The following is a 17,978-nucleotide window of genomic DNA, read 5'->3' on the forward strand; positions in this document are numbered from 1 at the left end:
TTACGTAGATTGGACAGCGTGTGTGACTGCTAAGCGGAAGATCCCGGTTCGATTCCCGGTACTGCCAGGGATTTTTCCCTGATGGGTGCGGGGATGACTGCTGCGGGATGCACTCAACTTCGTGATGCCAGTTGAGGAGCTACTTGGCTGAGATTTGACACGTAGTCAAGAAGGATTTAGAAATCATCGTTCTTGTGAAAGACAACTAGCTCTTTACACACACGAAGTGCTGAGCGCTATTGACAAGGCTTGCAAATTGATTCCGTGTATCTAGACTTCCAGAAGGCGATTGACACTGTACCACACAGCCGACATGGAGTGAAACCGCGTGCTAATGGAATATCTTCCCAAATATGTGATTGGATTCGTGGTTTCCTGTCAGAGAGGTCACAGTTCGTAGTAATGGACGGAAAGCCATCGAATAAAACAGAAGCGATTTCTGGCGTTCCCGAAGATAGTGTTATACGCACTGACTTAGGAGACAATCTGAGCAGCCGTCTTAGGTTATTTGCAGATGATGCTGTCGTTGTGATCAGAAGATCAAAATAAATTACAAATCTATTTAGAAACAAAAACTGTATGGCACGAAAATTGGCAGTTCACCCTAAATAATGAAAAGTGTGAGGTCATCCATATGAGTGCTAAAAGAATCCGTTAGACTTCGGTGACGCGATAAATCAATCAAATCTAAACTAAGTACCTGGGAATTACAATTACGAACAAGTCCATTTGTAATGAACACACAGATAACGTTATGGGAAAGGCAAACAAAAAGACTGCGATTTATTCGCAGAACACTTAGAAAATGTAACAGATCTACTGAAGAGACTGCCTACACTACGCTTGTCGGTCCTCTTTTGGAATACCGCTGCGCGGTGTGGGATGCTTAACAGATAGGAATGACGGAGTACATCGAAAAAGTTCAAAGAAGAGCAGTATGTTTTGTACTATAGCGAAATTGGGGAGAGTGTGTCACTGAAATGATACAGGATTTGAGGTTGACATCATTAAAAGAAAGGTGTTTCTAGTTGCTGCGGGATATTCTCACAAAATTTACATCACCAGTTTTCTCCTACGAATGCGAAAACATTTTGTTGACGCCGACCTACGTTGGAAAAACCGATCATCATAAAATAAGGGAAATCAGAGCTCGCACGGAAACATATATGTCTTCGTTTCTTCCGCGCACTGTTCGAGATTGGAATAATAGAGAGTTATTGTGAAGGTGGTCAGATGAACCCTCTGTCAGACACTTAAGTGCGATTTGCAGAGTTGCTAGGTATATGTAGATGTAGATGTAGTCGTTCCAAACTCAAGAAAGCCGGCAACAACCGGGAGGGCGGTGTGCTGACGTCACGACCCGCTACACCGCATCCAAATGAGAACGACACGGTGGCTGCTTGGTCCCGATTGGCCCATCAGGGTCCGAGCGGGCGGCAGCTTCGTTTGCTGCGAGGAAGTTATAAACGCGAACAGTATCCAGAGCACCACAGGCCGTCCGTAGACCGACCATTTCTGCGGCATCCCTTGGCGTGGCAGCTGAAGAGTTGTGCCTGCGACAACTCTAGAGAGTGGAGTGATTCCACGTCGTTTTTCCAAAGGAGCCCTTGTCTTAGTAGAGTAAAAACTCCTCTTCCCTTGGTGGTGTTGGTATCCTGTTGCGCTGTGGAGTCCGTGCGTGCGGGCTACGAGGTCTTAGAGGAGCGCTACGATCTGCATAAATTATTAAGATGGCAGGCCCTAGCAGTCATAATGCACCTTGAAACAAAAATCCAGTCCCTGTTCCGGGTGCAGCATCACGACGGATTCATCTGTTTGTGGAGGCGACAGGAGAAGCTCTCTCTACCCGAGGCAACAGAATGGTGTATGGTGAGACAGAGATAGTTGCTCTTGCGTCTCACTATCGGGAAAGTGTCTTACAGTGAGCAGTGGAAATTAGACTGGCAAACAATGTTATAAGCCTGGCGGGGTAGCCTCTCGGTCCTTAGGCGTCTTTCCACGGTTCGTGCGGCTGCCCCTGTCGGAGCTTCGAGCCCTCCCTATGGCATTGGTGTTGTGTTGTCCTTAGCGTACGTTAGTCTAAGTTAGTTTAAGTAGAGTGTGAGACTAGGGACCGGTGGCTTTAGCAGTTTGGTCCCTTAGCAATTCACACACACACACACACACACACACACACACACACACACACACACACACACACACACAAACAATGTTATAAATAGAGGCAACCCTTGAAATAAAATATGAATCCTGTTTTATCTGATACCAGTAAAACCCACACCCGATTCTTCGAAGAATCCAACTCCCACTTTAGATCAGCTTCAGACGTCTGATACCTTACAGCAAAGATTTTTTTCTTAAATTCTGTAAACATTCATACAATCCATGTCGAGAACTATTTATATTTTTCTGAAAAGCCAATTCTTCTCCTAAACCATGTGTCATACAATGATACAATTTTGTAAGGATCTTCAGAGGTATATGAGGATATTGTCTGCAAAATGGGTAGTAAATAGAGTTAGCAGTAAGGAAATAATAATTTACAACGTCATGACTGTGTTGAACCTTTACCATATGAGTAAAGATCATTTAGTAAGCGATAAACGTTTTCCTTTCATTATTTTGTGGGGTTATAGCAAGAAAAAGTTTTTAAAAAGTTTGAAATTATTATTAGATGCATTTGTCAGCTGTGAATACGATTGTAGAGTAGCTATAGTATTTACTAGTGAGAGATAAAAATTTGTACCAGACCAGGATTCGAACCCGCCTCTACCGTCCTACGGGAGCGGTCATTTTAACCCCACCTTTTTTTCCCCATTTCTTTCGTTGCATTTGGTCTGGGTAGACGTCACTTGACACCCGTTCAAGTTTATCGTTGGTTCCTTTTCTCACTGTTCTTATTACAGAGGATAGCGCTACCTCTTTATTTATTGCTGATCTCATTTTGTTCCATATTGTTCGTGACACCAGTTTAGGTTCTTCGTTGATCCGTTCACTCAGTTTTTTTTATTACAGAGAGCAGCTAACCCTCTGACTGAACACGCTGAGCTACCGTGCCAGCCCTTCAAGCACACCTCCAGGACGGATCCAAAGTTTCATATGCCCTAATGTCTATGTTCCGCAGTACTTGAACACAAATCGTGCGCTTCCCAAAGAGGGAACGACATTATATTACGCGTCAGATTTCCTTGCTTTGGCATGAAATACAGCAGGGCAGTGTTTTACAGTGTCTGTACGGTTCGATGCAATGTTCCTTCAGACATCCATGCATACGAAGGAACAGACTCCGCTGACGATTCGCAGCCGTATTAAATTATGAAATACATTCGGAAACTGCGAATAGAACTGTACAACAGCTATGCGATTTACCAGTAACATATAAAAATTTGTGCTGCAGGGAGTAGATACTGCCCTGCTCTATTTACTGCCAAAGCAAGGCCATCTAACGAGTAAAACAATTTCTCTCCCTGTGTGGAATCACATGACTTGCGAGCAGGCACTACGGGGCGTAGACATTAAGACGTATGGAAGATCGGGGTGGTCGTGGCGACGTGCTCGAATGTCCAAGGCTGTTAGCTGCCACGGTAGAGTAGCGTGTTAGGTCAGAGGGCTGGCTGCCCCCTGTAGGACAAAAAATGTGAAATATTCAACGATGAACTTGAAGGTGTGTCACGTGACGTCCACCCAGACCAAGTTGTTAAGGCGACTCCTTGCACAAAGAGGGAAATCCGTGTTCGAGTCTCAGTCTGACAAAAAGTATCGTTTCTTACTAGTCAATTGCGTAGCTGTTGTACAGCCGTATTCGCAATCTGCGAATGCATTTCATAACTTAATGCGACTGCCAATCTTCAGCATTTCGTGTTCCGTCGGAGATGCACATTACATCGAATTATGTACACTATGTGATCAAACGTACCCGAACACCCAAAAAAAAAAAGTTGCATTTTGCTGCCACCTGCTGCCAGGTACTCCATATCACCGACATCAGTAGTAATTAGACACCATGAGAGGACAGAATGAGGCGTTCCGCGGAACTCACGGACTTCGAACGTGGTCATGTGATTGGTTGTCACTTGTGTTATACGTCTGTACGCGAGATTTCCACACTCCTAAACATCCCTAGGTCCACTGTTTCCGGTGTGATAGTGAAGATGAAACGCGAAGGAACGCGTACAGTATAAAAGCGTATAAGCCGACCTCGTCTGTTGACTGACAGAGAGCGCCGACAGTTGAAGGAGGTCGTAATGTGTAATAGGCAGACATTTATTCAGACCATCACTCAGGAATTACAAATTGTATCAGGATCCACTGCAAGTACTATGACAGTTAGGCGAAGGTGAGAAAACTTGGATTTCATGATAGAGTGGCTGCTCATAAGCCACACATCGAGCCGGTAAATGCCACACGACGCCTCGCTTGGTGTAAGGAGCGTAAACATTTGACGATTGAACCGTGGAGAAACGTTTTGTGGAGTGACGAATCACGTTAAACAATGTGACGATCCGATGGCAGGATGTGGGTGTGGCGAATGCCCGGTGAACGTCTTATCTGCCAGGGTGTGTAGTGCCAACAGTAAAATTCCGAGGCGGTGGTGTTATGGTGTAATCATGTTTTTCATGGTGGGGGCTTGCACCCCTTGTTGTTTTGCGTGGCACTATCACAGCACAGGCCTACATCTACATCTACATCTACATGACTACTCTGCAATTCACATTTAAGTGCTTGGCAGAGGGTTCGTCGAACCACAATCATACTATCTCTCTACCATTCCACTCCCGAACAGCGCGCGGGAAAAACGAAAACCTAAACCTTCCTGTTCGAGCTCTGATTTCTCTTATTTTATTTTGATGATCATTCCTACCTATGTAGGTTGGGCTCAACAAAATATTTTCGCATTCGGAAGAGAAAGTTGGTGACTGAAATTTCGTAAATAGATCTCGCCGCGACGAAAAACGTCTTTGCTGTAATGACTTCCATCCCAATTCGCGTATCATATCTGCCACACTCTCTCCCCTACTACGTGATAATACAAAACGAGCTGCCCTTTTTTGCACCCTTTCGATGTCCTCCGTCAATCCCACCTGGTAAGGATCCCACACCGCGCAGCAACATTCTAACAGAGGACGAACGAGTGTAGTGCAAGCTGTCTCTTTAGTGGACTTGTTGCATCTTTTAAGTGTCCTGCCAATGAATCGCAACCTTTGGCTCGTCTTCCCCACAATATTATCTATGTGGTCTTTCCAACTGAAGTTGTTCGTAATTTTAACACCCAGGTACTTAGTTGAATTGACAGCCTTGAGAATTGTACTATTTATCGAGTAATCGAATTCCAACGGATTTCTTTTGGAACTCATGTGAATCACTCACACTTTTCGTTATTTAGCGTCAACTGCCACCTGCCACACCATACAGCAATCTTTTCTAAATCGCTTTGCAACTGATACTGGTCTTCGGATGACCTTACTAGACGGTAAATTACACCATCATCTGCGAACAACCTAAGAGAACTGCTCAGATTTTCACCCAGGTCATTTATATAGATCAGGAACAGCAGAGGTCCCAGGACGCTTCCCTGGGGAACACCTGATATCACTTCAGTTTTACTCGATGATTTGCCGTCTATTACTACGAACTGCGACCTTCCTGACAGGAAATCACGAATCCAGTCGCACAACTGAGACGATACCCCATAGGCCCGCAGCTTGATTAGAAGTCGCTTGTGAGGAACGGTGTCAAAAGCTTTCCGGAAATCTAGAAATACGGAATCAACTTGAGATCCCCTGTCGATAGCGGCCATTACTTCGTGCGAATAAAGGGCTAGCTGCGTTGCACAAGAACGATGTTTTCTGAAACCATGCTGATTACGTATCAATAGATTGTTCCCTTCGAGGTGATTCATAATGTTTGAATACAGTATATGCTCCAAAACCCTACTGCAAACCGACGTCAATGATATAGGTCTGTAGTTCGATGGATTACTCCTACTACCCTTCTTAAACACTGGTGCGACCTGCGCAATTTTCCAATCTGTAGGTACAGATCCATCGGTGAGTGAGTGGTTGTATATGAGTGCTAAGTAGGGAGCTATTGTATCAGCGTAATCTGAAAGGAACCTAATCGGCATACAATCTGGACCTGAAGACTTGACCGTATCAAGCGATTTGAGTTGCTTCGGAACCCCTAAGGTATCTACTTCTAAGAAACTCATGCTAGCAGCTGTTCGTGTTTCAAATTCTGGAATATTCCATTCATCTTCCCTGGTGAAGGAATTTCGGAAAACTGCGTTCAATAACTCCGCTTTAGCGGCACAGTCGTCGGTAACAGTACCATCGGCACTGTGCAGCGAAGGTATTGACTGCGTCTTGCCGCTTGTGTACTTTACATACGACCAGAATTTCTTCGGATTTTCTACGAAATTTCGAGACAATGTTTCGTTGTGGAACCTATTAAACGCATCTCGCATTGAAGTCCGTGCCAAATTTCACGCGTCTGTAAATTTTAGCCAATCTTCGGGATTTCGCGTTCTTCTGAACTTCGCATGCTTTTTCCGTTGCCTCTGCAACAGAGTTCGGACCTGTTTTGTGTACCACGGGGGATCAGTTCCATCTCTTACCAATTTATGAGGTATGAATCTCTCAATTGCTGTTGCTACTATATCTTTGAATTTGAGCCACATCTCGTCTACATTTGCATAGTCAGTTCGGAAGGAATGGAGATTGTCTCTTAGGAAGGCTTCTAGTGACAATTTATCCGCTTTTTTAAATAAAATTATTTTGCATTTGTTTCTGGTGGATTTGGGAGAAACGGTATTGAGCCTAGCTACAACGACCTTGTGATCACTAATCCCTGTATCAGTCATGATGCTCTCTATCAGCTCTGGATTGTTTGTGGCTAAGAGGTCAAGTGTGTTTTCGCAACCAGTTACAATTGGCGTGGGTTCGTGGACTATCTGCTCGAAATAATTTTCGGGGAAAGCATTTAGGACAATCTCGGAAGATGTTTTCTGCCTACCACCGGTTTTGAACAAGTATTTTTGCCAGCATATCGAGGGAAGGTTGAAGTCCCCACCAACCATAACCGTATGAGTGGGGTATTTATTTGTTACGAGACTCAAATTTTTCTCTGAACTGTTCCGCAACTATATCATCGGAGTCTGGGGGTCGGTAGAAGGAGCCAACTATTAACTTAGTTCGGCTGTTAAGTATAACCTCCACCCATACCAATTCGCACGGAGTATCTACTTCGACTTCACTACAAGATAAACCACTACTGACGGACACAAACACTCCACCACCAATTCTGCCTAATCTATCTTTCCTGAACACCGTCTGAGACTTCGTAAAAATTTCTGCAGAAATTATTTCAGGCTTTAGCCAGCTTTCTGTGCCTATAACGATTTCAGCTTCTGTGCATTCTATTAGCGCTTGAAGCTCAGGGACTTTCCCAGCACAACTACAACAATTTACAACTACAATTCCGACTGTTCCTTGATCCAAGCACGTCCAATATTTGCCATGCACCCCTTGAGATTGTAGTCCACCCCGTACTTTCCCGAGTCCTTCTAACCTAAAAAACCGCCCAGTCCACGCCACACAGCCTCCGCTACCCGTGTAGCCGCCAGCTGAGTGTAGTGAACTCCTGACCTATTCAGCGGAACCCGAAACCCCACCACCCTATGGCGCAAGTCAAGGAATCTGCAGCCAACACGGTCGCAAAACCGTCCGAGCCTCTGATTCAGGCCCTTCACCCGGCTCTGCACCAAAGGTCCGCAGTCGGTTCTGTCAACGATGCTGCAGATGGTGAACTCTGCCTTCATCTCGTAAGCAAGACCGGCAGCCTTCACCAAATCAGATAGCCGCTGGAATCCAGAGAGAATTTCCTCAGATCCAAAGCACACACATCATTAGTGCCGACATGTGCCACCACCTGCAGCTGGCTGCACCCTGTGCTCTTCATGGCATCCGGAAGGACCCTTTCCACATCAGGAATGACTCCACCCGGAATGCACACGGAGTGCACACTGGATTTCTATCCCTCCTTAGCCACCATATCCCTAAGGGGCCCCATTACGCACCTACATTGATGTTTTAAGCACCTTCTTGCTTCCAACTGTTGAAGAGCAATTCGGGTATGGCGATTGCGTCTTTCAACACTATCGAACACCTGTTCATAATGCACGGCCTGTGGCGGAGTGGTTACACGACAATAACATGCCTGTAATGGACCGGCCTGTACAGAGTCCTGACCCGAATCCTATACAACACCTTTGGAATGTTTGGGAACGCCGAGTTCGTGCCAGGCCTCACCGTCCGAAATCGATATGTCTCCTCAGTGCAGCGTTCCGTGAAGAATGGGCTGCCATTCCCCAAGGAAACTTCCAGCACCTGATTGAACGTATGCGTGCGAGAGTGGAAGCTGCCATCAAAGTTAAGGGTGGGCCAACACCATATTGAGTTCCAGCATTACCGATGAAGGCGCCACGAACTTGTAAGTCATTTTCAGCCAGGTGTCCGGATACTTTTGATCACATAGTGTATATCACACTGGTACCCGTACAAGATCCAGACAACGCAGCAACTGAAACCGCATAGTCCTCAGCAAAGTTCTGAATTTGCTTTTCGGTTTCTCGCAGGCATACAAGCTGAGCATGTGGCCGGGCAATATTTTACGGAGTGAGGACGCTCATTTTACACCACAGGGTGCAGTGAATACACAGAACTGACGAATTTTGGGTACTGTTAAACCGCGTGCTGTGAACGAAGAACCATTGCACTCGCTGTATGTGACTGTGTGGAGTGGATTCACGTGCTTGTACAGCATGCGATTCCTGCTTTGGAAGAGCGCAACTGTGTAGAAACAACTGCTTTCATGCAAGATGGGGCTACAACTCATGTCGCTCCCCTAGTGGAGGATATTCTTAATGCAACCGTCCGCGAACGTGTTATCTGCAGGGGTTTTCCAGATGCATGGTCTGCAAAATCACCTGATCTGAATCCATGTGGCCTTTGGTTCTGGAGATATGGAAAAGAACGCGTATAACAGGGACACGTTCGGTCTGCACCCGGTGTGAAGGCCAGTATACAGGAACACGTCGCTCAGATTCCACCGGAACTATTGCGAGCAACTGACCACGTCGTTTTGCAGATGCAGCATCTCGTTGACGTCTCCGGTGCTCATATTAAATAAATTACGTGAGCTGTGGTTAACAATAAGGTCAACGTTATGCCTTTCTCGCTTGTTTGGCCTTTTCCGCGCTCGTCTCGTCCCAACTCAGTACATATGGAAATATTTCTATCCGTCTTTCTTGCATTCACAGCGCCAGATAAGCACCTGGTTGCCAAAACTGGAAAAACTTTTTTCCAGCGTTTATCGGTTCCGCATTAATGTTTCTGCTTTTTTTTTTTTTTTAATTCGTCAGGTTAGCGCGAATGACGCGCCCGAAGGACGCGCTTTTCTTTTCTTTCTTTCTTTTTTTTGTAATTTATTTATTTATTTATTAACATTACATCATTATAACATAACATCTTTAGAACAATACATGAACAGAAATTTAATTATGAGTCGCAGGTCAATATTATACAGAATCGAAATCCTTTAAAGAAAACAGAGTGAAAACAAAAACAATTGAAATGTGTTACAAGTTATTCACAGAGTGCTTTTGGTAACAATCCTGATAGATATGTGTATGAGCTGTGAAATTTAAACAAATTGAAATAATTGTATCATGTAATAAGGTAAAAGAAAATGGAAAACTGTAATGAAAAATAGGAAACAAATGGATACTTCTAGCAAAGGTATCACTGTAACTGAAACATCCTCTGTTAACCATACAATATCGCAACTGATAAACTGTTTGCAAAATGTTCGCTGTACTTCGGTGAATGGTTCAGTTGTTGAAGACCTTCCCACAGGTAGACCATGTACTGCACGGCGTCACTCTGTTGTAACTCAAAAACAGCATAGGCAGTGTGTCCCAGTAGCCAGGCCACGGCGCTGATCTTCGTTCTTGGGTGCAGTTTAAAGTCAGGAAAGAGAATCCACGTTGGTGTCACACTGGAAGGTGCAGTTTAGTTTATAAGCCCCACCATCAATCGGCAAAACTCCCATACATTCCACACGTAGCGGCACTCTATACGGTGGTCTCTGGTGTCAGCATCTCGCATGCCAATCTACTAACAATCTCAGGGCCGAGAGTATACTCAGAGTAGGGGATCAGAAGACTCAGACTTTTCATTCTGTTTCATGTCCACCACATCCCATGCCTGATAACGATGCTAGCCCGTAACCACCTGGTCAGCGTAGGATACAATCCGATCCGGTTTCCCGGTAAACACGTTCCAATGAAATGAACACCCTTAGCTGCTTACAGGCGTTGAAATGCGTCAACGGGGACAGATGAAAATGTGTGCCCCGACCGGGACTCGAACCCGGGATCTCCTGCTTACATGGCAGACGCTCTATCCATCTGAGCCACCGAGGACACAGAGGATAGCGCGACTGCAGGGATTTATCTCTGGCACGCCTCCCGCGAAACCCTCATTCTCAACGTATTGTCCCGCACTACATTCGTAGTGCCCCCGCCCATTATACTAATTACTCGCGGCGCGTTGCCGATTCCCGTAAGAGTTCGGGCACTGTTTGTGGATTCACACAGAAGAAGAAGATGGTCAAGTGGCCGGTGAGCCTTAATTACATATATACTAAAATGGTATCTGTTCTTTCGGACATGTCCGAAAGAACAGATACGATCTTAGTATATAAACATGTTCCAGCCTGCAGGACAAATGGTTGCGTGCGGCAAATAGTAGGCTCGCGATCAAACATGAGCAACATATCTACAAAGTTTTGCTACTATAGGATAATTACAGCCCACACCGGACCTCCGTATACATTATAGTAATCGCTGCCGGCACGAGCTAAATCGTCCCTGAAGACAACTCGTTGCTCGGTGATTCGGTTAGTTTAATACCAGCTAAGAGGGGTGGGAGAGGAGTTTCTGTTTGTGTCACATGTACTGATTTGCCATTCTCCCTCCTACGCTATTCTCCTTGCTTTTTAATATCCCAGTCCACTCACGCATCGGCTGGCACGAGGGAGGATCAAGGCCGCGCCAGTATTTGCATTCAAGGCGCATCGATTGAGCTGGAGTGCTGACCACCTGACCGGCTTCCGGCCCGCAAACACCTCGATGCTCCTCCCACATCGAACGCAACCCAGCGCCACTTTACGGACCGTTTATATCCCAGCCGCTATTTTCGTTGCTCAGTCTGACGCCGGTATAATCGTGTTAAGCGTCATACTCTGTCGGAATACATGTGTATTACCTTGAAGGTATAATCAGAGAGAGAGAGAGAGAGAGAGAGAGAGAGAGAGAGAGAGACAACTTGCAATGACTATGTAAAGCTAGTAAAAATAAACGATGTTAAAGGAAACCAAAAAAGAATTTGGAAAAGTAATTAAAGTTCGGGGAGAAGTAATAGAGATTCTGAGGTTTGTCAATGACTTTGTGTAAGAAGTGATCAAAAAGTTTCAGTTTGAGAGCGTTGTTGTAGAGCGTATGCAAAAAAGTAGCGTGACTCCAATGCGGGTACATGAGCATCGACATGTAGGTAAGGGATTAGTGCGGCATTACTGTCTTTCCCACGCGCTTGTCGAAAATAGGAAATGAATTTCAACGAAAGTAAAACGAGACTAATGGATATCGTCACGGAACGATGTTATAACACGAATTTCAACGAAAGTAAAACGAGACTAATGGAATGTAGTCGAACCGAATCAGGAGATACTGAGTGAATTATATCAGTAAATGAAACATTAAAAGTAGTAGATGAGTTTAGTTATTTTGGCATCAAAATAACTGACGATGGGTGGGTGACCTAGAGAGGATATAAATGCAGGCTGCCAATAAGAAGAAAAAGCGTTTTTAAAAGAGTAAATGTGTCAGCATTGAATATGTATTTACATCAAATTTCCGGCGGAATTCTATACCAGATCAGAACTCGAATCTCACATTTGCGTTTCGCAGGCGAGTACTTTACCGACGCCGGCCGGTGTGGCCGTGCGGTTAAAGGCGCTTCAGTCTCGAACCGCGTGACCGCTACGGTCGCAGGTTCGAATCCTGCCTCGGGCATGGATATGTGTGATGTCCTTAGGTTAGTTAGGTTTAAGTAGTTCTAAGTTCTAGGGGACTGATGACCACAGCAGTTAAGTCCCATAGTGCTCAGAGCCATTTGAACTCTACCGGCTGGGCAATCATTTATTTCATTAAAATCTTTTATTGTGCTGAAATACAGTGGATGTTGTAGAAATGTTGATGCGAAACATAAGTACTACCATCACTCTTTCAAATTATTTACTATACTGAAAGAATTAATCTAAAAAAATAAACTCTCCCTCACAATACTTGGTCCGCTAGCACCTCTCTTCTGCGTCTAAACTGAATAGAAGCTCTCCAGCATAAGTAAAGATGGCAAAAAGGATGTTGGCAGAAAACGGCTTAACCACAGCCGAGGGTACTGTTCCCAGGGTAAATTTTTACTCTGTAGCGGGGTGTGCGCTGATTTGAAACTTCCAGGTAGTTTAAAACTAGAAATTGAAGTGTTAAGAAGTCTTTTCTAAAGGCATTTGCCTGGTGTGTAATCTTGTTTTGGAACTGCGCCGAGTACGATGATCAATTCATATGAGAAGAGAGAGAAACTTTTGAAATGTGGTGCTACAGAAGAACGCTGAAGATTCGGTGGATGAATCGAATAACTTATGAAGAGGTATTGAATCAGATCGGGACGGAAAGAAATTTGTGGTATAACTTGACTAAAACAAAGGATCGTTTCACACGACAGATCCTGAGGCGTCGAGGAATCGAAGGGGAGGTCAAGGATAAAAATTATAGAGAGAGACCAAAGTTTGAATATACTGAGTAGGTTCAAATGTATGTAGATTGCAGTAGCTATGGAAAGCTGAAGAACAATGCACAGGATAGACTAGCGTGGAGAGCTGCAACAAAACATTCTTCATGCTGAAGACCACAAAAGCAACAATGTTTAGGTGTGTGGGCCGACGTTTCTAAATATTCAACGTCTAGATCCTCAGTAACCGTATCTCAAGAAATCCGAGCTACAATAATTTGATCATGTCCCATATATTTGTAGCACTAAAGCTGTTGATACTTTAGCCATTTGCATATCACTATCTCAGGTGCTGTTTATAAAATACATTACTATAGTCTGATTAAAATTACTTGACAGTTGAGCTTCACACGTTGAGCTTCACAGGTTGAACTTCACACGTTGAGCTGGTTTCCTCCAATCAGAGCGCTCAACACCACGCCCGAACTGTTCGCCGTTGCCAAACTGCCACAGCGAATGGTCAGTTCACTTCTCATTCGTTGTCCGGCTTTCTTTCTTGATATATTTGGATCCCGAATCCTCCGTCTGACCCTTTTATTTCGTATTTCATCATACATGATAACCACAGCAGAAAACACACACACACACACACACACACACACACACACACACACATACACATAACCATGCTAAAGAAATACACACGTTTCGTACACAGCATTAACCAAGCACTGCTGGATCCTTTAGCACAAGACGTGAATAAGCGTCACATATTTAGTTACTATAATAATATAGATCAGCTTCATAAGATAAGCTTCACGCAACACTGCGTGATATGGAATTTTTGAAGGGTGCAATTCATTGTTGTAACCGGACACCGGAGTAATAAATATAGAAAGTAACGCAGTGTAATGCAGTAGGGCAAGGGTTACCGTATAAACCTGATGTATAGATGGTGGTAGATACTAATCACGTGGAATACACCTAACTATTTTCTTTCTAAATCTAATCACGAGACTGATTCTTATTTTTATGTAATTGATTGGTTAAAGTGTAATTTTTTATTTCTAATTCTTTGGCGCATCGTTTTTATCATCGTATTGATTTTCTATTTGCTCTTATTTTTCTTCCTATTTTTTTTCGTTTGGAATGATCCTATGTTGCTTACGATATATGGTCAAGTGCCAACCAACACTGCTCATCGGTTGGTAACGCGGCAGCCGGTGTAGCCAGTGTGAGGATGGTTTCAGGTACCCAATGATAACGCGAAATTAGTTCGCTTTTAGCGCTGATACTTAAATTCTTCTGTCTTGAGTTTGCTCGTAGAGGTTAGCCTGAACCGCTGAGAACAAATCGTTTGTTATTTTAATTCTGACGCAGACTATTGACTGCCGTTTTCTCAGATATATTGAACACCATGGGTAGAACATGATTTTAAATTCAGGGCTACAAAACATGTCGTCTGCCGCAGTTCAGTGGTTGGTCGTTTAAAATCAGCTGTCGATAGAGTATGCCGCATTTCCGTCACACCTCACAGCGGCCGCGTCGAACATTGCTCAGCGTTACACATTATTAGCATTTGTGAAGTGACCCGCCCTGTTTGTGTGTCGCCTGTAACCGAGCCGCAGCCGGCGGCCGAAGTGGCAACACTGTAGCGGCAAGTGGAAAAGTCACATGTCAAGTAATTTTAACTGGATTTCAGTCACTACTGACTACATCATCCACACAATTCCGAAGACGGCAAGAGCTGACAAGTGCGAGAATTATCGCACAATCAGCTTAACAGCTCATGCATCGAAGCTGCTTACAAGAATAATATACAGAAGAATGTAAAAGAAAAGAAAAGAAAATAGGTGACGATCAGTTTGGCTTTTGGAAAAGTAAAGGGACGAGAGAGGCAATTCTGACGTTACGGCTAATAATGGAAGCAAGGCTAAAGAAAAATCAAGACACTTTCATAGGATTTGTCGACCTGGAAAAAGCGTTCGACAATATAAAATGGTGCAAGCTGTTCGAGATTCTGAAAAAAGTAGGGGTAAGCTATAGGGAGGGACAGGTCATATACAATATGTACAACAACCAAGAGGGAATAATAAGAGTGGACGATCAAGAACGAAGTGCTCGTATTAAGAAGGGTGTAAGACAAGACTGTAGCCTTTCGCCCCTACTCTTCAATCTGTACATCGAGGAAGCAATGATGGAAATAAAAGAAAGGTTCAGGAGTGGAATTAAAATACAAGGTGAAAGGATATTAATGATACGATTCGCTAGGCAGTAAAATAACCAATGACGGACGGAGCAAGGAGGACATCAAAAGCAGACTCGCTATGGCAAAAAAGGCATTTCTGGCCAAGAGAAGTCTATTAATATCAAATACCGGCCTTAATTTGAGGAAGAAATTTCTGAGGATGTACGTCTGGAGTACAGCATTGTATGGTAGTGAAACATGGACTGTAGGAAAACCGGAACAGAAGAGAATCGAAGCATTTGAGATGTGGTGCTATAGACGAATGTTGAAAATTAGGTGGGCTGATAAGGTAAGGAATGAGGAGGTTCTACGCAGAATCGGAGAGGAAAGGAATATGTGGAAAACACTGATAAGGAGAAGGGACAGGATGATAGGACATCTGCTAAGGCATGAGGGAATGACTTCCATGGTACTGATGACCAAAAAAAAAAACTGACTACATTTAACGATCATCATCAAGTGACATTTCATACAATGTTACACGGGTGTAGCATGTTATCTTGAATAGAGAGGTGTAGATGGATAAACTAACTCTAGGCGTGACCCATGGAACAGTGTTATGACTCTGCTCTTCATATCGTTGGCTATTGACCTGACACACAATACTAAAAATAACGTTAAACTATTTGGAGATAGAGCAATTATCCGTAATGAAATACTGTCTTAAAAAGAAAGATGCTGATACTTTAACGTAGGGGACAGTGTTGCTCTAGGAGGATAGTATACCTAAGAGTACGTGATGATTCCTGGTCGGTCTAGTGACCACTTTTAGAATCACATGAAGGAATGCGCAGCAGAAACCACCATAAACAGTTTCCGTCATTTTCTATTAATTTTGTTGTGAGACATGAGGCGGTGTTTTGTGTAGCGTTTCTAAATTTTACGAGTTCCAAAAATTTATGTTCTGTGTAATACATTAAAGCTATTTGGATGACATTGTTAACTATTCAGTTACAGCGTTTTATGGTGAGTAAAAGTGTGTATATTTTTGAAACTAGTTACGTAACGTGTGGGCGATTAGGTCATATTTCGTTGGTCATGCACTATCTTGAAGCTTGAAATGGAAGGCTTTTTTACCATGAGCATGTGTCATTTGTAAATGAACTGAATTTCTTTGGTATCTTAACTATTTTCCCTGTCTCGAAAATGGGAATTTCTGTTGGTCACCAGTAACTTTTGTTTCAAAATGTGTTCAATACTTTCGCTGCTACAGACATGTTCTCTGCACTCCACGCTGAGCGCTGCTTTATTATGGCTGTACTGTTCATCAAAAGCTGCTATATGTGCTGAGAGCCAGCATTCTGGCAGCTATAAAATACTAATCGTCCGATTTTAAGAAAAATATTAGGTGAAAAATTTGATTTTTGCACATCACAGCCTAACACCTTCGCTCGATAAACGACTGATAGGATTCATTATCCATTATGGTTATTGCACTGCATCATGTTAAGTAAAACATTGCACGAAATTTTAAAGCATTTGTTAGGTAAAAACGCATTGCGTAAACCTTGCGTGCGGTTGAATATACCTCATACATTGCACTGTACGAAATGTAGATAAGATGTCGAAGTTTTATTTTAAATTGAGCTTTGAGTTACTGATTTTTATATCCGACAGATGGTCACGTGATGCGGCCATTTCCATCCTTGCGCATCGCGAATCATGTGGTCATAACAATATTCATAATTCATAAACGGTTCAAACAACATATCGAAACGAGGTTTTTAGCAAATCATAGACCATAAAGAGGCACGTAGGTTGTGTGATAAATACTCGTAACTTTTTTACTGGCTGTAGTATGATAGTAACTCGTACACAGCACTGAGATGTCAATGGAATGGGACCCATAAACGTGTCAGCAGCTTTTCAGGAAAACCCAGGGGCTGCGGTTTCGCTAGTTCTCAGCGCCTGGGGAGAGAAGGTGTATCACTAGTTAACCTTTCCACAGCAGTTAAAGTGTTACTACTTAATATGACTTCACTTACTGATTACTGGTAGGTGGTAGAGTAGCAATATAACACATAGACTATTAAAGATCGTATTTAAAAGATTTTCTTGATAGCAAAACCTTCAAATTTGAATAGAATATTAATTCCTAACTATATGACCATGATCATGTTGCACCTCGGAGCAGTTTTTCACATTTGGAAAAGCCTTACTTTTCCTGAGTAATTTTTGTAATTTCAGAAAAAAACTGCAACATATGTAAAGCGAATTCTGTCATTTCAGAATAGAGTAACAAAATGTGTTAAACATCTGTTATAGGGCTGGATGCAGACGGAAGCCTGAAAACTGTTTAAATGTACAACGTTCTCCCTATATGTAAATCGCCACATCAGTATGTTGCTCTATACCTAACCTCGCGATTTAATGGCATTAATACAATTGTAGGCGGCCGATGTGGCCGAGCGGTTCTAGGCGCTTCAGTCTGGAACCGCGCGACCGCTACGGTCGCAGGTTCGAATCCTGCCTCGGGCATGGATGTGTGTGATGTCCTTAGGTTAGTTAGGTTTAAGTAGTTCTAAGTTCTAGGGGACTGATGACCTCAGATGTTAAGTCCCATAGTGCTCAGAGACATTTGAACCAAAACAATTGTAATATAATAAAGATAAGCCGAAACAAAGTCTAAACTCTAGGCCCCCCTGTAACCTGGGTGAGTTCAACGGTCGAAGAGAGTTAAGGACACCTGCTGTAATTAGACCATCCCAAGTTAAGCACTGCAGGTTCAGTACAGCTTTGCCCTCATCTTAGCAGTCATTTGGTCGTCATGACCGAACAAGTTTGTGCAACAGTTAAAATGTATGTGTAATCGGGGTTCAAATACCTTTCCGACCATCCTGATTCAGATGTTTCGTAATTTCCCTAAATCATATCAGTCAGATACT

At 43.5% G+C, this 17,978-nt stretch overlaps 2 protein-coding genes and 1 non-coding gene across 4 annotated transcripts in view; 1 reads left to right on the top strand and 2 right to left on the bottom strand.

The window, feature by feature from the left end:
* The window catches only part of LOC126474763 (GTP-binding protein Rhes), a 626,634-nt gene that overhangs the window by 408,365 nt on the left and 200,291 nt on the right, over positions 1 to 17,978 (bottom strand). The gene's annotated exons all lie outside the window — the stretch shown is intronic.
* The window catches only part of LOC126473356 (calcium uptake protein 3, mitochondrial-like), a 588,948-nt gene that overhangs the window by 220,208 nt on the left and 350,762 nt on the right, over positions 1 to 17,978 (top strand). The gene's annotated exons all lie outside the window — the stretch shown is intronic.
* On the bottom strand, positions 10,407 to 10,480 carry Trnat-ugu (transfer RNA threonine (anticodon UGU)). The gene has a single exon. It is a non-coding gene; the product is annotated as a tRNA-Thr (tRNA).

Source organism: Schistocerca serialis, chromosome 4, assembly GCF_023864345.2.
Source record: "Schistocerca serialis cubense isolate TAMUIC-IGC-003099 chromosome 4, iqSchSeri2.2, whole genome shotgun sequence".
Taxonomy (NCBI): Eukaryota; Metazoa; Arthropoda; class Insecta; order Orthoptera; family Acrididae; genus Schistocerca; species Schistocerca serialis.